This window comes from Chiloscyllium plagiosum, unplaced genomic scaffold (assembly GCF_004010195.1).
Source record: "Chiloscyllium plagiosum isolate BGI_BamShark_2017 unplaced genomic scaffold, ASM401019v2 scaf_1192, whole genome shotgun sequence".
Lineage (NCBI taxonomy): Eukaryota > Metazoa > Chordata > Chondrichthyes > Orectolobiformes > Hemiscylliidae > Chiloscyllium > Chiloscyllium plagiosum.
Genome location: NW_025214723.1, coordinates 2146 through 17131, shown reverse-complemented (window position 1 = coordinate 17131; position 14986 = coordinate 2146). Strand labels below are relative to the sequence as shown.

The 14986-nt window shown below is 41.4% G+C and overlaps 1 long non-coding RNA gene across 1 annotated transcript in view; it reads left to right on the top strand.

Moving 5' to 3' along the window:
* LOC122547990 overlaps positions 1-12449 on the top strand; it is a 35414-nt gene extending 22965 nt beyond the window's left edge. Inside the window, exon 3 of the long non-coding RNA XR_006311137.1 lies at positions 12431-12449. This is a non-coding gene — a long non-coding RNA (uncharacterized LOC122547990). The remainder of the gene's footprint in view (positions 1-12430) is intronic.
* The last annotated feature ends 2537 nt before the right edge of the window (positions 12450-14986 follow it).

Sequence of the window (14986 nt, the reverse complement as noted above, 5' to 3'; positions counted from 1 at the left end):
TCACTCCCCCCCACCCCTCGCCCTCCAATCTTGTCCGACATCACTCCCCCCCCACCCCTGCCCCAAATCCTATCCACATGTTCCACCTTTGCCCTGTACAGGACAATGTTGGAGCGATTATCTGAGGAAGGTGGGTTTAGGGTACACACCTGTGTAGAACTCCAGGGAAAGTGTGGGGAGAGAGAGGATGGGAGGTCAGTCATTTAGAGATGGTGCCTGTGCTTCCATCAATCCAGGACTGTTCTCGGCAGCACTTTTAATCACTGTAAACAAAAGACGCGATCACTGTTGGAAACACATCTTCGATGTAATGTTTCTGTCGGGACCTCGAGATCTCCTTCAGATAATCCAATTTTCCGATAATTGGTATTCGGATAATTGAGGTTCCTCTGTATTCACAAATAGGGTCAGCATGGAAATAGACCCTTCGGTCCAGCTTGTCCATGTTGACCAGATATCTTACCTAATCTAGTCCCATTTGCCAGCACTTGGGGCCCATATCCCTTTAAACCCTTCCTATTCATATACCCATCCAGATGCCTTTTAAATGCGGTAATTATACCAGCATCTACCACTTCCTCTGGCAGCTCGTGCCATACACACACCACCCACTGCATGAAAACGTTACCCCTTAAGTCCCTTTTATATCTTTCCCCTCTCTCCCTAAACCTATGCCCTCTAGTTCTGGATTTCCCCACCCCAGGGAAGAGACTTTGTCAATTTATCTTATCCATGCCCGTCATGATTTTATAAACTTCTATTAGGTCACCCCTCAGCCTGCAATTATTTTACAGCATGTGGCCTTGGCAAGCCAATTGGTTCAAGTGATGATTGACCAGCGTTCATTGTCTATCTCTAATCAGCAAAGCCGGCATCCCATGAGGGAATAGAGGTAAGAAGAAATTAATCTTGTAATTAGCACTTGTATTGCTATGAACAGAAGACAATATGCAGAAGACCTCAGCATGTATTTTCCCTTAACAGCGAAGTATTTGCTGACATAAGCACACTTGAAACTCAAAAATGCCCTTTTTAAAAATGAAATGTTGCATCACAGTCAGCTGCCTACTACACATTTGTTTCAGGAATTATGCGTGACTAAGGAATTGGCGTAGCAACAGGAAGAATCCTTCCTACTACATTTTTTTTGCTTTCTCTCAGTTTCACTTTGACTAAAGGAACATTTTTCTCATGTTGAGTTGAACCTGGCAAAGCTGCTAGTTCTGGGGATGATTTTGTTCCCAACCTTCAGTTCTATATATTTTTTTAAAGGAACCAAAGTATTTTGGGTGGTGCTGGAGATGACTTATGGGATTTTCTCATGAGTTCCGTTTGTGTGGTGCCAGGAAATGGGCCAGCATCTTAAAGCTATGTATTTTTTCCTATCTCCATACTTTTCATTAGGAGGGAATCAAAAAAGATTTCTATGTATAATTAACAATCTGACAGGCTGCAATGTGGTTGCATTCATTTCTGTGCTGGCCATTAGAGAGGAACAATTTTCTTGATTGTCAACTCCTGTGCCCTGTGGAATACTCCGCCACAGAAAGTAGTTGAGGTCAAAACATTGGTTTTGATCTAACTCCTTGAAAAAAATTCAAAGAACTGCGAATGTTGTAGATCTGAAACAAAAGCAGAAATTGCTGCAGAAATTCAGCAGGTCTGGCAGCTTTTGTGCAATGAAAGAGTTAACATTTTAGTAAGGTCACTGCACTTGAAACGTTAACTTTGCTTCCTCTCCATAGATACTGCCAGCAGTTTCTGTTTTTGTTTCAGGAGTTAGATATAGTTCTTGGTGCTAAAGGGGTAAAAGTGTAGTGAGAGGAAGTGAGAACAGCGTATTGACTTGGATAATCGGTATAGACATGTGGAATGATGGAGCAGTTTTGAAGGGCTGAGTGGCCTACTCCTGCTCCCATTTTTGTGTTTTAGTATATAACACATACAATGGAATGTGTAAGGGCTCAACACCCACCAGTCATGAGCACCCTGCAGGATGTCACCAAGAATTCATAGTCTCCAAACGTCTGACTGACTGAACTAAACTTATATCCTGTGTTTTTGAGCTCTGAAGTGAATGCACTAATACTAAGCCAAGGCTCCCTCGTGGAAAATGTATAAAGAAAGAGGCCATTCAGCTCAATGAACCTGTACTGGCTCTTCAAAAGTACTTGCAAATTAGTCCCACTCAGTGATCTTTCCCTATTTGGTGGTGCAGTCTAAAGAAAAAGTCTTCATATAACGATGGATTATGAGCAGTTGAATAGCGGATATTAAAAGATTGCATTATGTTTAATCAGCTTTGTGATTAAACTCAAAAGAACATTTGTGTGGGAGGCAATGCTTGATGTTTGTACAGATTACCAAACCCTGCACTGATAGTTGCAAGGATAATTTCAATACAGAATTGTAATCAACACCTTTTTTTTGCTGTTTCTTTTTAAACCAGTTTCAAATTAAATTTAATTGCAGTTCATTTTAACATCAACTTGTTTTTCTTAATGCAGCATGCTTTTTTTTTTGGGTGGGGGAAGGAGTATTTTTTGGAAATGTTGATGACCTAATCAGGAAGTACTGAGACTAATAGTGTGAGGAAATGGATTTGACAGCAATTAATTAAAATTGGATATCATGGTGATCATTATTCTAGCAGTTTATTAATGCACCTTCCCTTGTGCTGTTGTATTCAGTAAATCTTTCCCTTGCCAAGTGAAAGCATTGAGTTTATTGGGAATACCAAGAAATGTAAAAAGCTTAAAGCCAGTCATAATCCTTTAACATTTTAAAGAGTCATTGTTGAGGTGAATTCTCTTTAAACTTTGGTAACCTGCTTTCTGAGATGCTTGCTTTCATATTGCAAGCTTGTTTTTGTTCTGTTTATAGGGCAGTTGGAACGAGATTTTGAAACTCTGTTGTCTTGTTACTTCTCAGTTTTTATATTTGTGTGAACATGTTATCATCTACATATTACCTATGTATATAATTTATTTATGTAATATTTGACAGTTATGTAGAGGTATTCAATTGTGCTGTCACTAAGCATGGCACAGTGGCTCAGTGGTTAGCACTGCTGCCTCGCAGCGCCAGGGACTCAGGTTCGATGTCAGCCCTGGTGACTATTTGTATGGTGTTTGCACATTCTCACCATATCTGTGGGGGTTTCCTCCAGGTACTCTGGTTTCCTCCCACAGTCCAAAGATGTGTAGGTTAGGTGAATTAGCCATGCTAAATTGCCCATAGTGTACAGGGATGTATAGGTTAAATGCATTAGTCAGGAATAAATATAGGCTAGGGGGAATGTGTCTGGGTGGGTTACCCTTCGGAGGGTCAGTGTGGACTTGTTGTGTTGAAGGACCACACTGTAGGGATTCTATGATCTTGTGTGAAAATTCTCTGTTACTGTATATTCAACGTGTGTAAGACTGGATGGCAAAGACATAACTCTGCACTCTGGCTAGAAAATCAACTTAAAAATATTAACATCATGGTTTACCACCAGAATATCATACATTTTGGAAGAAGCAGCAATTTGTAGTTTGTAACTGGCTGCATGTTATGATAGAAATGAAGTTACGTTTAATAATTGTTTTGCAACCTCCTGCTAAAATGTCAATGGCCATAGTTTGTCATTATTTCTGATTAGATTCCGTTCTCTGCCCAAGCTATCCCCCTTTCATTTCCTAGAGGCAGTGATTCATGCTGCGATATGGTTTCATGAGTGTCAGAGGCTGTCGGCCAAGTAGACAATCTTCATTTCTGAGTTGGCAGGCTGGTGGCAACAAGGGTATCACTGCCAACCTTGTGTTGGCATGTGTGAAGGGTCTGTTCTGTGCTGTACATCTCTATGACTATGACTCTATGACACAATCAGGTTTGACTGTATGGGTCAGGTGAACCCCTGCTGGGGCTACTGGATTTAAAAAAAACAGAGCAGGTTGAATATTAACTCATTGAATGGTGCAATAGACTCAATGGACAGAATGGCTTACTTCTGCCCTTAGATCTTTTTCTTGTTCCTCTCATATGCCCACGAGAAGCATGGTTCACGCTTCAAGTATTACTCCAGCAATGCTGGGTATATTTCGCACTATCTTCCTGATGTGTGTGGTTCAGGGTACTGCATCTATAAGCTTCAGAAGAAGCTCCAGATAGCAAGATTCACTTTAATTTTAAAATGTCTCCCACACATTCCAGGTTGATGTTTATTTATTTGACTTTTATTTCTTTTAACATAAGCATGACTTGGGTATTTGTAAAGCTGCACTGATATACAATCTTCTGAAAAGAATTTGTATTACTCATGGGAGTAGTTACAGTGAGAATTATTATGTTCAAACTTTAAATATATCCCACTTTTTTTATAGCTTCAGGGATTTCCTTTATCCATTAATTGTATGTGGTGTCTAATTTAAACCAAGTTTTTAATAGAACAGGCTGATGCAGTTTTCCTTTTCATCCCCTCTAGTTCTGTTTTGTAGAACATTGAACACCAGCAACTGATTTCACATTGCAATCAGAAGTGCAAGTTAGGGAGGTGGGGAATCATGATTGTTGTATGTTGATATATAATCATTGTTATGGAGTGTGTGGGGGACAGTTGTCAGAGAGAGGCAGTAAACCGGGGTTGAACAGTCCAAGATGTGAGGGTCTAAGAATATTTTTGGAGTTTTGCTTGATTTCTTCTGTGAGTTAATTGAATGTGGTCACAGGAAATTTTAAATGGTTGATGCACAGTCAATCACATTGTGGATCATTGGATTTGTGGGAGGTAAAGGTTGAGTGTGCTGAAAAGTCAGGACATACTTTGTTTTTTTTTTGTATTGTCATATTTAGTGAAAATCTAAATTCAATCTGTTATATTAATGATGGTGGATAGCTGCTATACCTTGATAAAATGATCATTTGCTACAAACCCACTTGGGAAAAGGCTTGGATTCTCGAATGCAACTACTCCTGGGGTCACCACAAAAGTTAATGAATTCAATCAAAGTACTCAAAGTCCTCCTTATTTTATTTTCTGATGGACCTGTGTTAATAAAAACAGCTAACCAGCTTCCTGTATTTAACAGGGGCTACTGTTTATTGCAAATAAGTAGATTCCAGTCATAGGCAAGCAAAACTATAGTCTATAAACTATCACCTTGTAACTCTAATTCCCTTTTAAAATATTTGTTCATACAAACAGACAGTTAAACACAGCACTGATGTTATGGGGTGAAAGAAAAAATACAGTGAAAGCACAGTTCAATAGCACCAGTCAACAGTATTTGTTGAGTTCTTCCATAGCAACTGAGAAGCATAGAAAATAGATGCAGGAGTAGGCCATTTGGCCCTTCAAGCCTGCACCATCATTCAATATGATCGTGGCTGATCATTCAATTTCAGTACTCCCACTTTCTCTCCATACCCTTGATCCCTTTAACAGCAAGGCCCATGTCCACCTCCCTGTTGAACTGGCCCCAACAGCTTTCTGTGGGAGAGAATTCCACAGATTCACAACTCTGAGTGAAGAATTTCTTCCTCCTTCAATCCTGAATGGCTTACCCCTTTATTCTTAGACTGCGAACCCACGTCTTGACTTAGCCAACATCAAGAACATTCTTCCTGCATCTGGCCTGTCCAGTCCCATCAGGATTTTATATTTCTGAGATTTCCCCCTTTTTGGCTTTTGCTTCCCAAGGCCTTCTGTCCTCTCTGGATTCTTTTACTACTTCGCAGGTTGCACAGGGGGATTGGAATGCAAGTCATAAAGTTTCTTCATGGTTAAACACAACAGCTTACAGTCATTGCTGAGGGAAAATAACTGTCTCCACTCGGCTGCATAGAGTCAGAGACTGACTACTTTATCCAGTTTGGACACCTTCTGCCTTTGTATCGTTTATGCACACTATCTGTCCAGAAACAAGTCAGACTGGTGCTGTCAGGCTGATTGCCTTTATTGCCTTTGGCGTAGACAACTGGTCACAATTTTACACAAACCAATCACCATTCTATTCCTGGCTGAATCTCACTCAATACGCATACTCCACTGCCGTCTTCTCTCTCCTCTATCACTGCTTGACATGCAGCAGTGTTAAACAATGAGCTCTAGGAGCTCATTTTTGGGTTGTCAGACTATAACTAATGAAAATGCAGCAAGGAGCAATGCATGAGCCTGTTTTTCAGAATCAGTGTCAATGACTAAAGGAGGAATCAAAAACAGAAATTGCTGGAAAAGCTCAGCAGGTCTGGCAGCATCTGTGGAGAGAAATCAGAGTTAAAGTTTTGGGTTCAGTGACCCTTCCTTAGAACGGGACCTGAAATATTAACTCTAATTTCTCTGCCCAGATGCTGCAGGATCTGCTGAACTCTTCCATCAATTTCTGTTTTTGCTTATGATTTCCAGCATCCACAGTTCTTTGGTTTCCTCCTCTTAGTTAAAACCTAATGTGTCCCCAAAATTGCTGAAAATGTTAAGTTAAATCAGCAAATCAGTGTGAATAGGGTACAAAGAGTGCAAGATCACTTAGATGGGTTAGGTGAATATACACTGCTGCCTACTTTCTTGTATATAATGAGGAGAAAAATGAAATTATCCCTTTAGTATGTAAAGTATGACCGCAGAGTATTTTTTAAATGGCAAGAGTCTGGAAAATGTTGGCACTCAGAATGATCTGGGTGCCCTTGATCATGAAAGTTAACATTTGGATATAGCCAGGAATTAGGAAAACAAATTTTCTTCCAAAAGGATTGGGTTCCAAAAGGATTGGAACCTTAACTGGAACCTTATCCCAGTTAAGTGATCTTACTACAGTTGTTTATGGCCTTGGCAAGGGCACATCTGGAATACTGGGTATAGTTTTGGCCACCTTACCCATGGAAGAGGCAACATGGTGGTTCAGTGGTTAGCACTGCTGCCTCATAGCACCAGGGAACCGGGTTTGATTCCATGCTCAGGCGAGTGTCTGTGTGGAGTTTGCACATTCTCCCAGTGTCTGTATGGGTTTCCTCCAGGTGCTCTGGTTTCCTCCCACAGTCCAAAGATGTGCAGGTTAGGTGAATTGGCCATGCTAAATTGCCCATAGTGTTCAGGGATATGTAGGTTAGGTGCATTAGTCAGGGGTAAATGTAGGGGAATGTACACTTTGGCGTTACGGTGTGGATTTGTTGGGCCGAAGGGCCTGTTTCCACACAGCAGGGATTCTAATATATACCTTGGAAAATGTGCAAGAAAGATTCATTGCTCTGATTCCTAAGATGAATTTCCTGGAAAGGGAGATTGAATAAAATAAGAGGTAATCTAATTGAAAGATGTAGATTTCTTGAGGGACTTGATATGATAGATGCTGAGAGGGTGTCTCCTTGGTTGGTAAGACTAGAACTGACAGTCGCACAATAAAGGGGCTGAGCACTTTAGAGTGAGATAAAGAAGAGTGTCTTCACTTGAAGACAATGAAAATTTGGCATTGGCTATCGCAGAGCACAACATTCCTTAACATAAAATGAGACATTGATAAACATTTTGAATACTAAGCAAATTGTAGAATATGCGGATGGTATGGGTAGATGCAACTAAACTGGCAGATCAACCATGATCTTATTGAATGAAACAGTAGACTTGAAGGGCCAAATGATCTTCTGTAATTCTTGTTTTTTATGCTTTCATGTGTTTATGTGCTACTTCCTGTGACCAGTTTAGTATCCCTGTTTTGTTATGCATGCAAGTTTGAGCATTAATAATAGTGTGGGTGAATTTTAACAGGTTGGATTAAATCGAAGTGTTGGAATGGGGAAGCTAAAATTTGTGCAGGCCTCGGAAAAGCTGTAAAGATATTTGAAAAAAAATCGACATTGTTTGCCAGCGCTGAAAGGGAGAGAGAAGTAATGGGGAAAGATTAATTAAAATGATAAGACGTGGACAATCAACTCAAGTCCAGCACCTGATTTCTGTTTGATGAAATTGATCCTCATAAGGTGACTGTCAATGCAGTGTCTCAAATTCCCCATTTTCCCATGGGTCAGTTTTGCAATATGCCTGAAAAGCAGATTGTAAGGCCACCCTGCCACTGACTGTGATAAACCTCTGCTTGTGTGTTAATCATTGCTATTCCAGTATCTAATGACACAGTTCTGTGTCAAGCTGTATTGTTTCTGGAGACAGTGCTCTATGGCTGTCTTTTGGTAGCTGCCTCAACACTGACAAGTATGGGCTTAGTGGCATCTTTGAGTGTGTGTGTGTGTGGCCAGTCAGTATGATTGTGATGTATCTGGTGCTGCAGTTAATGAATCTTTATGTATATTTTATGACTGCTGTTGGTGTTGTTTAAGGTACTGGTTGGTAGAAACCAGTAGAGGGCACTCTATAAGAAGGTTCTTCATCTTTCCATTAGGGATTCGGGGTGGAGTGTGCTGCTCCATCCAAGATAAGTTTTAGTAGATCACTGGGTGTGATCTACTAAAGGTCAGATGCTGATTTTTGTGGCCTGGTGGAAATGCTATTGCATATTTATGTCAGATGTTTTTGTTTGCAGCCACATTTTAGGGTTTCTTTTTAAAATTTCTGGTTGTGCTTCAAGCCCACACTCCTAATTTACAGGCATGTGTTCTGCGGGGTGTGGGAGTGGAGGCAGAACAAAGGGCCTCCTAATGGGCCTGCACCTGGGCTTAGCCATCAAGTCCAGACAGGAAGCCATGGAGGGGATAACAGTACCCGACTCTCTGCCCCTCCTTCACAGTTAGGTCTGTACTGGGGTGTCCAACGAGAGGGCATATGGCCCAATAGAGGTTTTTGTAGTATTTGTACTGAGGTCAGCCTGGTGGACATCATACAATATGAGTTCCCTGATTGGGGCTATTAATCTGGTCCAATCAGGGAGCCTTGGCTGACAGATAAGAACAAAATTTGAGTTCTGTTCAGACAGAACTGGCTTAGAGAGAGCTGGATCAGTGTCAAGGACTCTCCACTTGTAAATAAAGGATGACCTAGTGACTAGATACCTGTCTCTGGAGTTATCTCAGCTTTTAGAGACAAGTGGGCACCACAGGGACTAGAGTGCATCATCACCCTAGATATTTTTATCTTGATTTGATTTGACGAATTTCCATTCCAGTTCTATATGCTTCCATTGACTGCCTTGGTTTGTTTCTTTTTACTACAATGCTCCACCAAGGGGCTGTGTAACCTGATATTGGCTCTTGTGGCACAGAGGCATGGTCTGTTCCTCTGAGCCAGAAGGTCCAGGTTCAAGTCCCATCCGTGCCAGAAATGTATCATGACACATTGGAACAAGTTGGTTCAACATACTTTAGAAAGGAGGATTGGTGTCAGCACTCTCCCCGAACCACAAGCTGCCATGGTTGTTTGCACAGCCCCACAATATTTGGATTTCATTTGTCTCACAACGTCTTTCAGGACTGAGAGTTTCCACTTGTAGTACTTCTGCATAGAGCCAGACTTGTGTTACAGTCCGTGGGTGTAAGCATTGTGCTGGGTGCACACACAGTACTTCTGATATCTAACCTGATCTATCTGCCATGTCTCCATTGGCCCTGTTTAAGGTGGCACTTCTGCCAACATTCATTCTTTTCTGAGCATTTCTCTTTTTGGCAAAGTGGAAAATGACAGTAATTTTCCAATTGGGGTTGCAAGTTTGTAGCAAAGAAATCTGATGAACTTCAGCCTACCATCTATTCCTTTCTCTAGTTCTTGCACACCAACTAACACTAATTACCAAAGTGACCTTATTGAGAGAAGTATGCAGGTCATTTTAAGATTTATTAACCAGGGTTAAGTGCAGAGGCTAGTACAGAATGTGAATTCTATTTGTTTTCTTAAATATTATAGAAGCTTCATCTATTTTCCAATGTGACCAATTATTGAATAACATAAATTTGGGAAGTAAAATCTTCTAGTTTCATTTCAAGGCCCTTTCTAACAATTTCTCATACTGAACCTGGTTTGGAATTCATTAACATCTGTAGTGAATTTTAAAATGCCACATTTCTAGCACAATCCATTGCAGATTTTGTCACCCTTTTGATGTTTTCTTGTTACTTTTGCCCCCCAAAATCTGCTGAATCTTGACGATGAAAATGTATAGCTTTTATGATGACTTTCCAACTCATCTTATTGGGAGATGTTAAACCAGTCAGTAACTCAGTGAGGCGTCACACAATCTGGGTTGCTGTCCTGTGCTGCCATTTGCTGAATGACCGGTGGGGAGATGGATTTCTCTCACATCCTGAACATCAGCACTGCCCCAGGGGGATGGTGCTGGACTGGGGATTGCTTTCTGAAAGTCAGAGTTTCTGTGTAATGGGCATAGATAGGGCCAGCTTAGGACAGGCTGACCATGCTGAAGGGGCGATGTGAGGTTTATGTGAATGAACAGGCAAATGATGATGGCTTGGATTAGTGAAGAGTGGACTTTTAAAATAAAAATGGGGCAACCTTTGTGTTGTTTGGGGTTGCTATCAACTCTTCAGACAGGTACACAGAGACCTTTTGTGTGTGCGTGTGTATGTATGTATAGGTGTATATATAAACACCCTGATGGACGGTGCTGCTTGTGATATAATAGTCATTATCGCCTGCCTCTAATTAGGCTGAACCTAACACTAGATCCCAGACTGAAACCTGAACAATTACACCCTAACTTTATTTCGGTTGTTTAATACATGCACATAAATTACTGAACACACTTAAAAGAAACTGCCAGTTAATTTTTAACACAGTGAATCAAGGAACCAAACATCATGAACACTAAATGAAACATTGGAAAGATTTAATTACAGGAATCAGAAATATCCTCAAGCACAGGCAACCACTTTCATCCTTACAATGACATAAGTATTCAAATTACAGTGAAGTGTTACCATCTCCATGCCAAGGCACCCCATTTATATTTAGGCTGTTACAGCTGCAACTGGTTTCCTTTTTGGCTAATTTCTATGCAGTCACTAAATGCACTTTCCCTTCATCTGGTGCCTCTCCCAGAGACATCTGAAACAAACCGCCAGCAAAACAAAGGCTTTAACTTCAAAACAGTTACTTTAGTTTCTTCGACTCCATGTTGGACAGTTGTACACTCTCTGCCATCTGCTACACTTTTGGATTGTTCTGTTTCTTTATAGCTCTTGAACATTGTTGCTAAGCTCCAGCCAGTGCTCCTGTAATATTCTTACTGGCTGCTCAGGCCTCAGAGGCTTGTGTATGGCAGTGATGTCCAGAACTGGAAGTGAATGCTGTGCTTACCGTGCCACCACTGATAATTGTGCATGAATGATTGGAGCAGCCGCATTACTTAGAGGGCACATTGGCTCCAGCACAGTTTTCTTTTCCTTAGGTACTACTGTACTGGGCCCATTGCAAATTGCTTGGAGAGCAGGTAATAGTAAACCGCATTACCACTGGTCTGGAGGCAAATTTTCACCAGAATAGGGAAGGATGACCTTTTTTTTCCCCAAAAGATCTTAGTGAACAAATTTCTTTTTTAAACAGCAATCGACACCAAGTGGGCTTGGTGGTTAGCACTGCTGCTTCTCAGCACTAAGGACCTGTGTTCAGTTCCAGCTTTGGGCAACTCTGTTTGCACATTCTCACCATGTCTGTGTAGGTTTCCTCTGGGTGCTCCAGTTTCCTCCCATAGTCCAAAGATATGCACTTCAGGTGAACGGAGATCATGCAAAATTGTCCCATATTGTCCGGGTTTGTGCAGGCTGGGTGGGTTAGCTATGGCAAATGCAGGGCTACAGGGATAAGATGGGGTCTTGATCTGGATGGGATGCTGTTCAGAGGATTGGTACAGTCGTGATGGGCCAAAAGATGTCTTTCTGCACTGTAGAGATTCTATGATTCACTGTAATTATGAGTGCCATTAGTCTAGCTTTTTATTCCAAATTGTTTTAAAATTTAATTCAAATTTTGCCAACTGCCAAGGGGAGATTCAAACCCATGTTCCCAGAACTGGGTTCTGGATTACGAAAACTGTGCTTGTTACCACTAGCCACAAACTTCTCCTGACCCTGACAAGTTAATTGGGATCAGCCAGGGAAGTTCCCAGAAGTTAAAGCATCAATATGTAAGATGACTGGCCAAAGGAATTTAAGATCTTTTCATGTTGAGCCTAACATTATATAAAAGCCATCCTTTGCATCTTATGCTGTACCCTTTCAGTATAGTTTTGGTTGCTTTAGAGATGGGCTTCAAATGGTTAATGTTAAACTTTCCATTAACTTTACACTATTGTAATGTTATGACCAGCAAAAAGCAAGTCAAACCAAATCATCTTTAATATCACTAGATTTGCAACACCAGTGAAATTAAAATATTCACTAACACGCAAAATTTGCCTTATTGTTCCTAACCAGACTCTACATATAATAGATCTTGGGCCCCAAGTTTATAACTCAAATAAATGTTAACAATTTATTATTAATGCTGTAACTTTAGCTGGACAAACCTAAACTTGGTTTGAGACAAAAAAACCTGCAGATTCTGGAATCCAAGGTAGACCGGCAGGAGACTGGAAGAACACAGCAAGTCAGGCGGCATCAAGAGATGGGGAAGTCAACATTTTGGATGTAAGTCGTCTTCAGGGCTGAGCGTGGGTGTAGATAAAGGGAGTGGGGGGGGGCGGGGGGGCGGTGCAGGGTGGTGAGGTAGGCATAGGTGTTTTATTCCTGATGAAGGGATTTTGCTGCACCTCGGATGCTGCCTGAACTGCTGTGCTCTTCCAGCACCACTAATCCAAAATCTGGTTTCCAGCATCTGCAGTCATTGTTTTTACATAGGCGGAGACAGACAGGTAGAGAGTATGACCTGGTTGGTCGGTGGGAGGAATGAATCCGCTTGATGGCTCGAAGGAAGGGTCAATGAGAGGAATGGAAGGGAGGGGGAGGGACTGAGGTTATTTGAAATTGGAGAACTCTCAATTGAGTCCACTGGGCTGTAGGCTGCCCAGATGGAAGATGAGGTGTTGTTCCTCCAAATTGGGGTCTGACTTGCTGTGGCAATGGAGGAGGCCAAGGATAGTCATGTCAGAAAGAGTGTGGGAAAGTGAATCAAAATGGGCGGTGACTGGGAGGTCAGGTTGGCCCTTGCACACCCAACTGAGATGCTTAGCGAAACGGTCCATTGATTTAAGTTTGGTCTCCCCGATGTAGAGAAGACACAATGGGAGCACTGGATACAGTAAACTAGGTTGGAGGAGAGACAGGTGAACCTCTGTCTCACCTGGAAGGACTGTTTGGGGCTATGCATGGAAGTGAGGGAGATGATGTGCTAACAGGTTTTGCATCTTTTCCGGTTGCAGGGGAATGTACCAAGGGGCTGAGGGGTTGGTGGGGAGAGTGGCATGAACCAAGGACTGTCAAAGGGACCGGTCCTTGTGGAAGGCAGGGAGGGGTGTGGAGGGGAAGATGTTTTTGGTGGTGGGTTCTAGTTAGAGTTGTCGGAAGTTGGTGGGGTGGTAGATGAGGACAAGGGGGACTCTGTCTTTATTATGTTTGGAGGGGAATGGAGGCGGTGCAGTGGAGGGCTGTCTGGATGACAAAATTAAATGCCGAGATAGTGTAATTATGACTGTGATTTATTATATTCCAATCTTCTTTGATCATAGCCTATCTGAGAGAATGTGAGGCTAACAGACACCGTTAAGGAATAAATTAAAAAGAAAAAATGTTGCCAGTGTTGTGGAAGAATCACTCCATGTTCTATAAAAAAAATTACCAGGAGACACAGAAAATCCTTCACAAAATTAAACTTTAATCTTGCAAAACCAAAGCTGTGGGAGCCAGCAAACGTCTTCCCTGACTCCCCACAATTTCTTTGTTCTCCTCCATTTTATACAATTTGTTGGTCCCGCACTTATCGGATAACATTAGCATAGCCAGTCATGCTGGCTTGCTTTGTCTTTCTAAACTAATCATCGTCTGCCACACTGGTTCCCTACATCACACTTAACCTATCACATTATAACTCCATCATCTTCCAGTGATTTAACTAACCTATCACAATGCACTACCATTATCTGTTACAGGACCCCTGTAACATGATCCCAGGCATACATTGCAACACTAAGGTAACTGCATTACTCTGCCATAATAACTTCCATACCAGTTCAGTTAAACAGTTTCAAATGGTGGACAGACATGATTGCATATTTAATTCTGAAGTCACCAATGAATGCAAACTGTTTCAGTTGACTTCCAGAATTATTTACTTATTTCTTATACATTGGGATTCTTTTCTCAGAACATTCAACAATTCTTTATCTGGTTGTAAAAGTAGAGAGAGAAAAACACAGCAGCTAGTGCTGAAGCTTCCAAAATCATTCTGCATCGGCCAAACTCGGTCAACCCTCTTTTCTCCCTCTTTTTGTTTTTTTTTTTATTTTCTTGTTAACATTCTCTGTTGTTGGTCGGATAGCACTGGTCCTCCCCAGTTGACCGACTCATAATCCAAAAAGCTGTCAGCCCGTGTATGGCAAAACATTGTGTTGAATTGTGCGGTGTTTCTTAGATTAGTAATTAAGTTGCGTGGTACTCCAGGCCAGTCCGCAACAGCAAACATCTGCATTTAGATTAGATTAGATTCCCTACAGTGTGGAAACAGGGTCTTCGGCCCAACCAGTCCACATCGACCGTCTGAAGAGTAACCCACCCAGACCCATTTCCCTCTGACTAATGCACCGAGCACTATGGGCAATTTAGCATGGCCATTGTCTTTTCTTTTGAAATACACAACTGTACAAAGTTCATCTAACACTAACCTCAACTCTGTTTGCATCATTAAAAAAGTTGATAAAAGTAAAATAAACAAAAGATATTCTCTGCAGTATAGTAATGTTTACTTTTCTCCATTTTATATTAATGACAAGGACAATGTGTATTTACACAGTAGCTTTAACATTGTAAGATATCCCAAGATGCTGTGCCTGTGATATCAACCAAAGTTTATCACCAAATAACATAAGGACATATATGAAGCCAAGTGACTAAAAGCTTG